The following is a 12,073-nucleotide window of genomic DNA, read 5'->3' on the forward strand; positions in this document are numbered from 1 at the left end:
AGAGGGAGGGATTATAGATCTACATAGAATACTTGATGAGAGCATTCCTAAAGTGTATGAGAACTACATGGCAAATAAATTGAATTATTTTTTTCAAAAGACTTAAGAGCAAATATCATAAATGAATAAAATATGAAGTGTACAGATATAATAAGTAAATACAGAAATTAGCAAATGTGACTATAGCAATCACGATACACAAGGTTGTAACTTTTAAATTCAGAAAAAAAATTAATTTGATAAAGTATAACTTGAAAACACTAATCATAAATACATATGTTTTGAGAATCCAAAATTCTGTTTAAACCATTATCAAAGTCAGGGAAAAAGTCTATTCTAAATATACAAATATTTGTTGTCATTTACAATGAACTTTGGAATTAATTTGCCCCAGATATTGATAGGAGTTTGAACTGAATTTTGGATCTCAACAGAGATATAATTATGACTATTGTTTTAATGTATAGTTTACTGGATTAGAATTGATTTCTGAATATAAAAGTAGTAAAAACATTTACATTATTTTATCTGTGAATTTTATACATTTTAGGAATGTTCTCATTCAGGTTTCTATATAGATATATAGCCCCTCCTTCTATGCCCAGGTGTTCTTGCATGTGGTCGGCATGGTTGTCCCAACTTTCAGGAAGTTAGGAGGTGTCTGTGGTGCCCATGGCAACTGAAGGATGCTTTTAGTCGAGTGAAGGGTGGTTGAGGATTCCTAGTGCTATGTAAGTGCTAGATACCCCTGGGGAGTGTGGATACACCCATTGATGTGTATATGACATGATATGGTCACACCCCTTTAAGAGGAGACATGTCTGTGTCCCGATTTAGGAATTTCAAATATTGGTATGATTTAATACTGTCATATCCTAGGCAGCGAAGGAAAGAGTTTGGCATATAACAGACTTTCACATTTTTTTATTTAACATTTAAGATGAGCAGACAAATATTCTTCTCACTCTCTAAGCATGAAGTCTTTAGCATGAAGATCATGTTTATTAACAGTTATTGGTTATATACCATGAGTGAACAATTTTTATACAAGAAAAACTACAGTAAAATTATCTTGCTTATATTTTGTCTATTTTAAGTCAAGTAACTTTCTTGCGGGCTGTTGTTATCCATTCTTTACTTGGGGACAATTCATACTCTTGCCTCAACAATTGTGAAAATCCTGGCAAGTTATATTGTTAAGGTGATCATATATATACCCGAAGCCTAATTTGAAATGTCAGTAGTAGCGAACCACTAGGGGTAAATATTATGTTTTTGTTTTGGCTTACTTGGTGACTGTAAACAAGTTACATTCTGATTATCACTTTCAAGCAGAACTAGTGACTTAGTAATGGTAACTGAGTTACTTACACTCTTGTTTGTCCAATATACAACTGTTACTTCTTGAGAAACTTATCCCACCAATGTTTTGTTTTTTTATTGGTCTCTTTGTCTCTTAGTTCCTGTTCACGTTCAGCTTCTTCAACTAATCTCATCCTTTGATGCTGTTCCTTTGTTTTCCTTAATTCCTCATTGTGAGATATTTTATCCCTCTGCTATTGTCTTTCCAGCTCCTCCTGTTGTTGTTTTAATCTTGTTTTTAGAATATTTTGTTCCATTATTTTCTTCCTTTCCTCATGACTCTGTTGCGTCTTCTTCTCCTGTTCATGGATGTAGTTTAGAACAAATTTCTTACGCTCATTCATCTCTCTGTCTGGATCCCGTAAATGGTTCATTCGAAACTGGACATCCTTAACAACTTCATGTAAGAACTTCAGGACTTCCTCGTGTCTTCCTCTTGTTTTAAAGTGGTCTTCTAGGGTGTAATTTTCAAATGAAAAGGTCTTCTCGGCGCCCATGTTCCTAAAAGCTGCCTCCGTATCAGTGAGCTTCCCACTTGTCTTGTGAGTAAGAACAACAGTGGGGTAAATTCCTGGATGAAGACACAAGTAAGTTATCTTCATGATCAACAGATATTTCTCTACATAGATGCTCATATACAGATGAGTAAATATTCTATATAGAAGTAAGTGAAATGTTTACTTTTTAGTTTCTATAAATTTCTGCATTTTCTGAGTTTTGTACAAACATGTCTTTTAAAATGTTGTCTAGAGGGAAACTTCACATTGATTTTTTATTTAAAATCCATATCCCCAATTAATTTTAAAATGATTTGAAAACCATTAGCAAGTGATCAAGATGGAAATTTAGACGTGGTGGTAAGGAAAATGTAAGTGACTGCAATGTGATAGTGTTATCATGAAGGCAGTAGGAGAAGTGGTGGAATGGCATTGCACTATATATATATATATATATATATATATATATATATATATATATATATTTCACCCGCTTTTTGCTGCAAATTTAAATTGCTGAAAAATCAGAGCCTGACAGGTTGTTATATATAAGATACTTTGTCACAGCAGTTAGACTATCTTGTGGATTGTGAGTTTTGTTACAGTACATGTTAGTTACTGTATATATGTATGTGGCTGAAGTGACCATTTCACCGGTATAAAAACCTGTGATGAGTTATGTGTTTATGCCGCCACATATTTGTGTCGGTGAGGTGTGGCAGAGGGGATTGGGGCTTTCTCACTTTTGTGTTGTCACCTTTTCCTTTGCTGGTTATTGAAGTCCTGTGTCACCTAGCTAGATACTCATTTCTGCTTTTCGTAATGTGAGAAAAATAAAACTCATGTATTTTATATTTATACACTTATAATATGTGTTAAGAAAACTGCTCTAGCTGTACCCACCTGCCAGCATTGTGCTGTGTATTTGCAGTGGAAAGGATAGTACGTATTTGGGGGTGGAGGAAGAAAAACAGCTAAGAAAGAAACGGTTACAGTGTTTTGGGGCTGCACTAGCAGAGTCTGATTTACCCAGGTCATGTTGGAAGCTCATGTAAATAAAAAAAAACAACTTACCTGTCAGGTTTCTGACAGTAAGTAACAAATGTTTCAGCTCATCCACTTCTTCAGGATTGACTCCTGTCTTCACACTAAATGAGACAAGAACACTTAACGAACATATTTTATTCTCCATAATGAATTTTACTCTAGCTGGTGATTGTTTTTTTGTCATGGAATGGACAAAATATTTTCCAAAATTTCAGATTTCAATCTTGGTAGTGCCTGAATCTTTCATTTTTAATAAATAATGAAAGTGACATATTTAGATTTGCAAGATGTATTTTTATAAAATCAATGAGAATAGATTATTATACACATAACAATGTGACAAACATATTAACTGTGTCGAACATGGCAACATAGACTGTGCGGAACACTGAAGCCTTCTCTTAGCAGCAAACAATCCTCTTACTAAAGGGCAGCGTAGGGATTGTTCTATATGTTTATTTCATTTTGTGTCCTTTTGTTCTATCCATTTACTTGTGACTTGGCTTTGAACAACCACCAGTAGGGCAATCAATGCTGCAATATGGCAAAGTGGCTGAAATTATGGCCAAATGTACAGTCACATTAAGTAATTATCAAATGTACAGCATACTTGCCAACTCTCCCTGAATGTCAGGGTGATCTCCCGCACTCCCTGAAGAGTCTGGCATTCTCTGTGATGCTGAGCCAGTACAAGACGTGGTTGGCTTCGCCATCTGTGGCATGATGACACAGTTCAGAAATTGTGTCCTATGTCCCTGTATTGATGCCTATGGAGGTGGCCATTTTCATGGAGACCAAGATTTAATCAAATACTGACAGATAAGACAACATGACTTCAGTAATGGAGACAAAAATGTAAAAAACACTTCAGTCTCTAGAGATTCATTATCTGCTTTTCTTTAACGCATAGTTGCCTACTCTCCCGGAATGTCCGGGAGACTCCCACATTTCTGGGAGACCTCCCGGGCTCCTGGCGGAGCAGGGCAACCTTCGGTTCTCGCCCCCGCAATAGATAAGGGAGCGGGACTTAATAACGCAAATATTGTGTCATATTATCCCCACCCCCTGATGTAATTGGCCAAAATTGTGCCAATCGTTTAGGGGCGGGGCCAAAATGATGCAATTTGCCAAGCCCCACCCTGCACCATCACCTCCCCCGGGATCTCCTTGAAGCCAATTGGGAAAAGTTGGCAAGTATGATGTACAGTCACATTAAGTATTTCTGTTGCATTTAATGCTTGATAGAATTGACTATGTTTTACTCATGATGTGTTTAACAAAACATTAACAGACATAAACACGAACGAAGATTTATACTTGTTGTAAACTTTTACATAAAATATCGGTCTTGAATTTGGTAATTGGTGCTTACCAGGCCTGAAATAACAATCTTGAATTTGGTAGAATAACTAAGATGTTTTATGTGACATCCTTTCAACATAGCGATAAGTTTACCTAACTGCTTTGGACCAGTATCGCTGAGGCAGCTGAATATGGCTCAGCACTCAGCGAGATTGTAATGGTAAATTGCAGCGATAGGTGAAAAATAATAGAAATCAGCCTCACTGCATCTTAATAAATAGACCAAATATTTTCACTGTAAAATAAGTACAAGTTAAGTCCAAACTGTTTGGGAAAATTGCAGCAAGATTAAATTTATCATCACACTTTGTAAATATGTTTAATTGTAATAATTGTAATTGTAATAATAATTTTAATTTAATACAAACTAATTGTTTTTATTTGATTTGCTTTTAAGTTGGCAAAGAGAAAAAAGAAGAATGATTTTTTTCAGTCAGGATTACTCACAATTAACCATAAAACGCAACAATTATTTTTTCTCAGTTAAATTTGTCACAAAAACATACTTTTTGATGCTTAGTGATGCAAATGCTACAAAAAAAAGCCATATTTACATAAATGAAAGTGGGACGATGGTGAAACAAACCAGATCAGGGAGTGGCCTACTTTTGTCCCGATTGTTCCCCCAGGAACGCTAGGAGGTAATATTCACAGATAACATATTTGGACTCACCTGTATATAAAGACTGGGACATGAAATCTGAAGGTTTTCTTTCTTTCTCTGCTTTCACAATTCTGTCTGCAAGTCCAAATCCTTTGCTCCATTCCACAGTGTTACCCAGCGGAAGAAGATTCCCTGTAACACACAAACCAATAATTGATATGATTTACTTCAAATTGATGCTATTTTTCAGAAGTTTGAGGTAATTTTTTGATCAAGCCAGAGATTTTGTACTGAATTTCTCAACATCTTCAACCTTATCTCCTCAAACACATTCAATAGCCATGAACCATTGATATCATTATCAACTCAAAATGTGCTGAAAGGTTTTTCCTGTCTCTATTCCCAAGATTGAATATATAATCTTGAAATCTTGGCTTCCTTCACTTAGTTCAAGTCTGAAGCCCATCAGATGAAGTGTAAATAGTCCTAATTATCCTAATTTACTGCTCAGTGGGAGTCATGTTGGGGTGATGGGAATGGATATAAAGAAATATTGAGAACTATTCCATGGAAATATGTGGAATCAAGACTGAAAGTAAATGATTCCCCTAGAATGACCCTTGATACAAAGTTTGGGTTCTGGTACCTCTGGATTACTCCTGAGGTTATGAAGAAAGCCCACAATGTGTTTTTCAGAAGCCCAAAATCTTAGGTCTGTCAGTAAAGTATTTATAATGTAATATTTCATGTTTCTGGGTGTTTAGGGAAAATTTGAAGAGATCTCTAAGATTTAATTCTAGTCCTCATAATATATTTATTATTATTATTATTATTATTATTGTTTATTTGGATGGTGCCACAGATTCCATAGCGCCTGACATTGAAGTACAAATATGACATATATGAAGACAATAGACATAACAAGTTCATGGATACAGAGCAGAATGATAAATGCATGGATGCAATTAACAGATCAAGTCACATGACATACAGAAAAAATTCAGCATCAGACATGATGGAAGACATTAGGTAGAGGACCCTTCCTGTGAGAGCTTACATTCTAGTGGGAGGGGGTAGTGAGAAACAATAGGAACTAAAGGGACATATATAACATCACTTTCACTCTTCTATGCTCCTTTATTGTGAAAGGCTTCTTTATCCATCCTACCAGCCAGCAGCTATCTACAATGAGTCACGACAACATTTCTGAAATATCAGTGATCTGAAAGTCTGAGAGTGCCTGGGTGGAGGTGGGTGCTGTGTGTGCCTGGCATGTCTCCCAGGGGGTGAATATTAGACAGCCACAACTCTTGTCTCCATTGTTGAAAGTGTTGTTTCCATCCGAGTGTAACTGGACAGGGTATTTTATATCAAATCTATTCCAGTCAGTAATGTAACTAAGCCTAAGTAGGACTATTTTATTGTAAAGGGACATTTGATATATCCACTCCTAGCCAAAAAGGAGTTTTTGAGCTAAGTCTCAAATCTTTGACCCATTACCATGCTGCATACACTGCTACAGGTTACTTCCTTATTCATAATGCAAATATGTGTTCACTATATGCACTATGTAGCAGGTCTAATGTATCAAAGTGCTAGCAACCAAGATAGCAATGTTGACCTTTATTCCAATGCCACACATGTGAGAGCTGGGTGATTATCTGATATAACTAATAAACCAAATCAGAGAAGTCCCATAGGTCATTGGGATTGTGAAGAAACTTTCTTCTTGATTGTCAGATACACGATGATAGGAGGATCTCAATGCTCTTGAAAAGATTTAGATGAAGGTATTTAGGTTAATTGTCACATAAAGTAAAGAATTTTATATAATAAAATCACATTATACTGAGGTATCTTACCACTGAGAGTAGCGACTTTCGCAATATTCTGGATTTTCTCTTAAAGTAAGAAAGCAGTAGGAAAATATTCTTTTGCCTTTAATGTATCTGACTATTGTAACAAACAGAATTTCAATTAATTGAATTTTCAATCTATACAAACTAACAATATTTGTACAAATTCTTAAGCTGTCACAACTAGTTTCAATCATCCTGGTTAATTAATTATATGAGTCATACACCTCTGTACATCAAAGCAATTAGAAATTAGCCTAATTGGAGCGAGAGGGGTAAGGAGGAGGAAGGGGATGGAGGACTTCTTATATCAAATTACTCAATACCAGGAAGTCACCTTTATTGTGTTTCTCTTCCGGCACTTGGGTGACAATGTATTAGCCCTTAAAACTCCGTGTTTAACAGAAATGTTCCAGGATTGCTTGGGATTTGATCAATTGCAAAAGGATTAACGCAAACCAATGTGAGAATAATAATGCAATAAACAAAACTTGATTTTATACATTTGAGATTAATGAAAGACAGAAAATATCTACATATCTATATCCAAAGCAAAAAAATGAGTTCTTGCACTTACCCAGCTGAGCAAATATTTCTCCTGTTTCAGAGCTGCCCAGTTTTGCGTAACCACGGTTGTCGACCACAGAGATGTTTTTTGTGAGCGGGTACGTTATTCTCTTCAATGTGCACCCATGGTCAGTCTTGGCAGCTTCTGCCCAGTTCTTGTACTCATTATCTTCCCAGACGTACATACAAGTGTTGATGAAGGAAGACTTACCATGACCTAAAAGGCCAAAGAGCTGAATGAGAACTCGACTAAATCCCTGGCTGCCATTTGTACAGTTATCAAAACTAAAGGTATTAATTTTATTTTTAAGCTCATCCATATCGATGGCTGACACTCCAAATGCTGTGTGAATTATGGCTAGAACAGCTGATAGCAGTGAAGGACTATATATGTTAGTTAAAGTTACTTATTATGAATCAAATGATAAGAATACATTTTTACTTTCACATTTCCATGGCCAAGTTAACCCAGTAGTGGCCATGGAAATATAACAAAGGTTTACAGTGATTCCAAATATGTGTCCTTCATGAGATTCATATTGGCCATTGTAAAGTATGTGTGTGTACTTGTATTGTTAAACTTATGAGGTCCCCATAAAACTGACTATGCTAGTCAATGCAGGAGACCTTTCTAATATACCCAGTATCAAAACCTGGTTTGTGTTTGTGTGTGTCTTTGTGTGTTTGTTGTGTGTGTGTGTGTGTGTGTGTACTTGCAGTCATATGCTTGTGGGGACATTATTTACCAACCAACACTGTGGGGACCTGAGTCATAGTGGGGACAAAAATCCCCACAAAGTTTCCCAAGGCTAATCAATGTAGGGGACCTTGCTGATATGCTCAGAATGAAAATCTGGCATGTCCCTGTGAGTCACTTTTGTTGGAACAACCTTGTGTGTGAGTCCGATGTGGAGGGGAAAGTGCGTGTGCTCACGCAACAGCTGGAGGTCATACGAAAGCAGGAATATGCCACGTGCAGCGCTCCAGCGCATTTAACACTTGAAGGGGATAAAGAAACGGTCTCATCCCACTGCTACTGAAAGTAAAGTGGGGACAGTGGAGCATGACAGAGCCCACCAGAGACTCAGATTATAGCCTGGAGAGCAGTGGATAGGAGTATGCCCCTGAAGCTTCAGAGGAGAGTGGTTCAGACACCAGCGGTGATGCACCATTGCTCGCCTGTGGAGCAAGGTGCAGGTACCCAGCGATGTGTTCTACGCAGGCCCATTCCCAACCTGCTGGCAGCAGCGTCTTAAACACAGAGAGTAGGAGAGACGATGTGGTGTCTGTCCAAACGGTATCCAGAAACAGTGATGGCACCAGGGCATATAACAAAAAGCATTAGTGCCTTTACTGTGAGAAGCCCCTCTCAAAAATAGCCTGGCAAATGGAGCATATTTATTTCAATGAGAGTGAAGTAGCCTGGGATATGCAATTACTCAAGCATTTAAAAGAAAGGTGAATGCAGTTGAAAAATATTCGAAATATGGGCAACTTAGCACACAGCGCTGAGGTAATGAGTATAGGACATGGTCCTGTGCAAACTTCCAGGCAAAGAGAAAGATACAGAAGGCTTCATGCAATGTTCAGCCTGCCAAGGCTTGTTTGAAAGGAAATACCTGTGGTGACACTTAAAGAAATGTAAGCTAAACCAAGGGGACAACAAGCCCACACCAGTCACTGTGCGCCTTTGCTCAGCCTGTTCTACCTGACATCAGTGGTGGCTTTTGGAAGCTCTTGAGCGACATGACCCAGGATGAAGTTTTACTCGCAGTCAAAAATGACCGATGCATCATGTAGATGACGCAGCATCTCTTCAACTGGGTCAGTTCAGATGTTGGCAGGCACGAGTACATCCATCAGAAGCTTTGAGAAATGGGCAGACTACAGGCCAGAAGAGCTACCCCTTTGGAGAGGATGGAAGACTTTACCACAACATCAAACTTTCTGCATTAAGTAGACGCTGTGAAGCTGGTAGCTGGCTATGATGAGGAGACAGGTACATTTAAGACGCCCTCGCTGGCACTCAAGCTTCGGCATGTCCTGCAAAATATAGCGAGCATTGTGGAGTGCTGAGCAATGATGGAGGGCTGCACTGCTGTAGTTGAAAGCACATGAAATTTCAGGAAGATATATGAGGCGAGAAAACTCTTAAGGAACATGCCTCAAAACTCCAAGTGGAACATGCCTCAGCTCTTACCTTTCACAGAAGATGTAAAAAAGGTGCACTTATACCTTGATGAGAAGCAGCAAGCCTACTGAAGTGGACTATCCACCGAGTCTACGGTTAACCACTGGGCACTGTTTGCAAAAGTGACCCTGGCACAGGTGATCTTGTTCATTTGAAAAGGGGAAGTTTCCAAAATGTTGCTGACTACTTTCTCCCCAAGAGACACTTCGGATCTCTACGAAGGTGTGGCACTAGTGCTTTCCGAGGTTGAGTGGAAGCTCTGCTAGCACTTCACTTGCTTCAAAATCAGAGTAAAATGAGGGAGAATAGTCCCCATCTTGCTGACACCAGTCATGCAAGCTGCAATGAAACGTCTCGCAGAGAAGCGTGAAGAATGTGGCATGGATATACAATCTGTCTATATGTTTGCCAGACCAGCTGCCTTGTCACACTTCAGAGGCTCCGATTGCATACGACAGTTTGACGGAGAGTATGGGGCTAAACATTCTCACACACTATCTTCCACGAATCTTCGAAAGTACGTTACCACTCTCTTCAAGGTCCTCAACATAAACGACACAGAGCTCGATCAGTTGGCAGACTTCCTTGGGCACGACATCAGGATGCATCAGCAGTATTTCTGCCTCCCAGAAGGTACCCTCCAACTCGGAAAGATCAGCATATTTTTAATGGCTTTCAAGAGTGGCAGACTGGCCGAATTCACAGGCAAGAATTTGGATGAAAAGCACATAGATCTGGACGGTAAATAGAAAATCTGGTGTCTGATGTATGCTTCTTACTTTTATCTCGGTCATTTACGTATCTTAATTTTCAGAACCAGTCCAGCTACTGAGCGACATGACAGATGATCACCAATCCCCCATGACAGAGGGACAAGTGGTCAAGCGTTCCGTCGACTCGTTAGAAGAGAGGTAGTGTATGGACCCTGTAACACAGGACCATTGGCCAGCCATGGCTTTCACAAGTAGGTGTAACAAACAATTTTGCTAGGCAAAAGAACTTTGCCTTCTCTGTATTTTGCAGAGCCGCAATGGACCACTCTACTTCCTTTTAGGTTTCAAAGAAGTGCAGAGGAAAACCTGGTACAGAGAGGAGGTCCAGGCTGCGGAGAAACAACTGATGAAGTTTATACAGACATTCCGGTGCCAAGAAAGAGTGGTTGTGCTGCGTGCCTCATAGCTGAACCATTCATACTGAATGATCGGAACTGGTCAGGGGAGAAATTCTACATAAAGAAGCAAATAACGAATTTAAAGAGGGATCAAACTTGTTGAAATGATACGCAGTGGTTGAACCTCCGTGGCTAGGTGTCGGTGTAAGCGGGCATGTGGATGTCCTCAGACGGCCAAAATACATGAAACTTTAACCACCATTGTTATTGTTTATTAATTTATGTATGCAATAATGTGGATGTCTTGCAGTCCGTGTCAGTACTTTATGCAAAGTCAAAGTGTAAATCTCATGTAGTAACTCTGGTGACAAACAGTTCCTACACATACCCATATGATTGTTCTGTTGACAGGGCATTAAGAAATACGCCATATTGCAGACATGGATCCTCACAATGCAATAAAAACAAGTGTGTGCATGTGTGTGTGTGTGTGTGTGTGTGTGTGTGTGTGTGTGTGTGTGTGTGTGTGTGCTTATGCCATGGAGGGAAAGTGTGTTTACTACTTGTCATTAGTGGAACTGCAGGCTTATACCCACATTTGTTCACGAGACCTGTTGAAGTCCTCTGCTGAGTCATAGAACCACCAGAATTCTTAGTGTGTGGGAAGAAGAGGGGATCACAACTGCCCTCCTGATTACACACAACGTCAAGCGGAGAGAGAGATAGAAGCTATCACATCCTAATTCTACCAAAAGGAAGGTATTAACAGTGGGGTATGTCACAGCCCAATGTCCCTTTAATATATTTTGGTATGGTTATGGAATTTTATTTATATCTTTTTTACAGCTAAATATGAATATTCTCAATGGCTTTGGTGGCAGTCCTGATAATTGCGTGGATACTAGTGAAGAACAGTATGTCCCTGGCCCTTCAGAGGAGAGCGGTTCAGATACCAGCAACAACAGTGATGAGATACAACTGTAGGGAAGTCGTAAAAGTAAAAAAAAACACAGAGACTTGTTCTACACACATTGTTTCCTTACCTGATAGTAATGGTGTTTTCAGCACAGGCTAATAATCTGGTGCAGGGTCTTCCAAACACTTTCCCAAAAAAGCGATGGATCCAGAGTTTACAAAAAAGAGCTGTATTGCGTATTCTGTGAGAAACCTGTCCCAAATGTACATAGGGATATGTCACTAATCACTAATGTCAAAAGACAATCTCCATATGTGCTATGCTATTACTAATCATCAGTACATACATAAAACCATAAAAAGAGCAAAGTAGTCACTGAACAGTAAGATGATCTCCTCATAAAATGTTCTGTGAGTTTTACACAGAGTATAATCTTCCTTCAGATCTAAACTCCAGAAGCCCTTATGTGCTAGTAAACACCTGCTCTCAATTGTGAAGACGTTTGATGATTAGGGATATTTTTCTCTCCTCAATCAAAGCAGCTTTGAACTCCAATCAAC

At 38.8% G+C, this 12,073-nt stretch overlaps 1 long non-coding RNA gene across 1 annotated transcript; it reads right to left on the reverse strand.

Annotated features, from left to right (window-relative positions):
- Positions 1–4,948: 4,948 nt before the first annotated feature.
- LOC142098576 (uncharacterized) lies at positions 4,949–11,856 on the reverse strand. Its single transcript, XR_012678355.1, has 3 exons — positions 11,641–11,856; positions 7,306–7,512; positions 4,949–5,064 (listed from the first exon to the last, which is right to left on the reverse strand). It is a non-coding gene; the product is annotated as an uncharacterized LOC142098576 (long non-coding RNA).
- Between the last annotated feature and the right edge of the window lie 217 nt (positions 11,857–12,073).

Source organism: Mixophyes fleayi, chromosome 7 (genome assembly GCF_038048845.1).
Source record: "Mixophyes fleayi isolate aMixFle1 chromosome 7, aMixFle1.hap1, whole genome shotgun sequence".
Classification (NCBI taxonomy): domain Eukaryota; kingdom Metazoa; phylum Chordata; class Amphibia; order Anura; family Limnodynastidae; genus Mixophyes; species Mixophyes fleayi.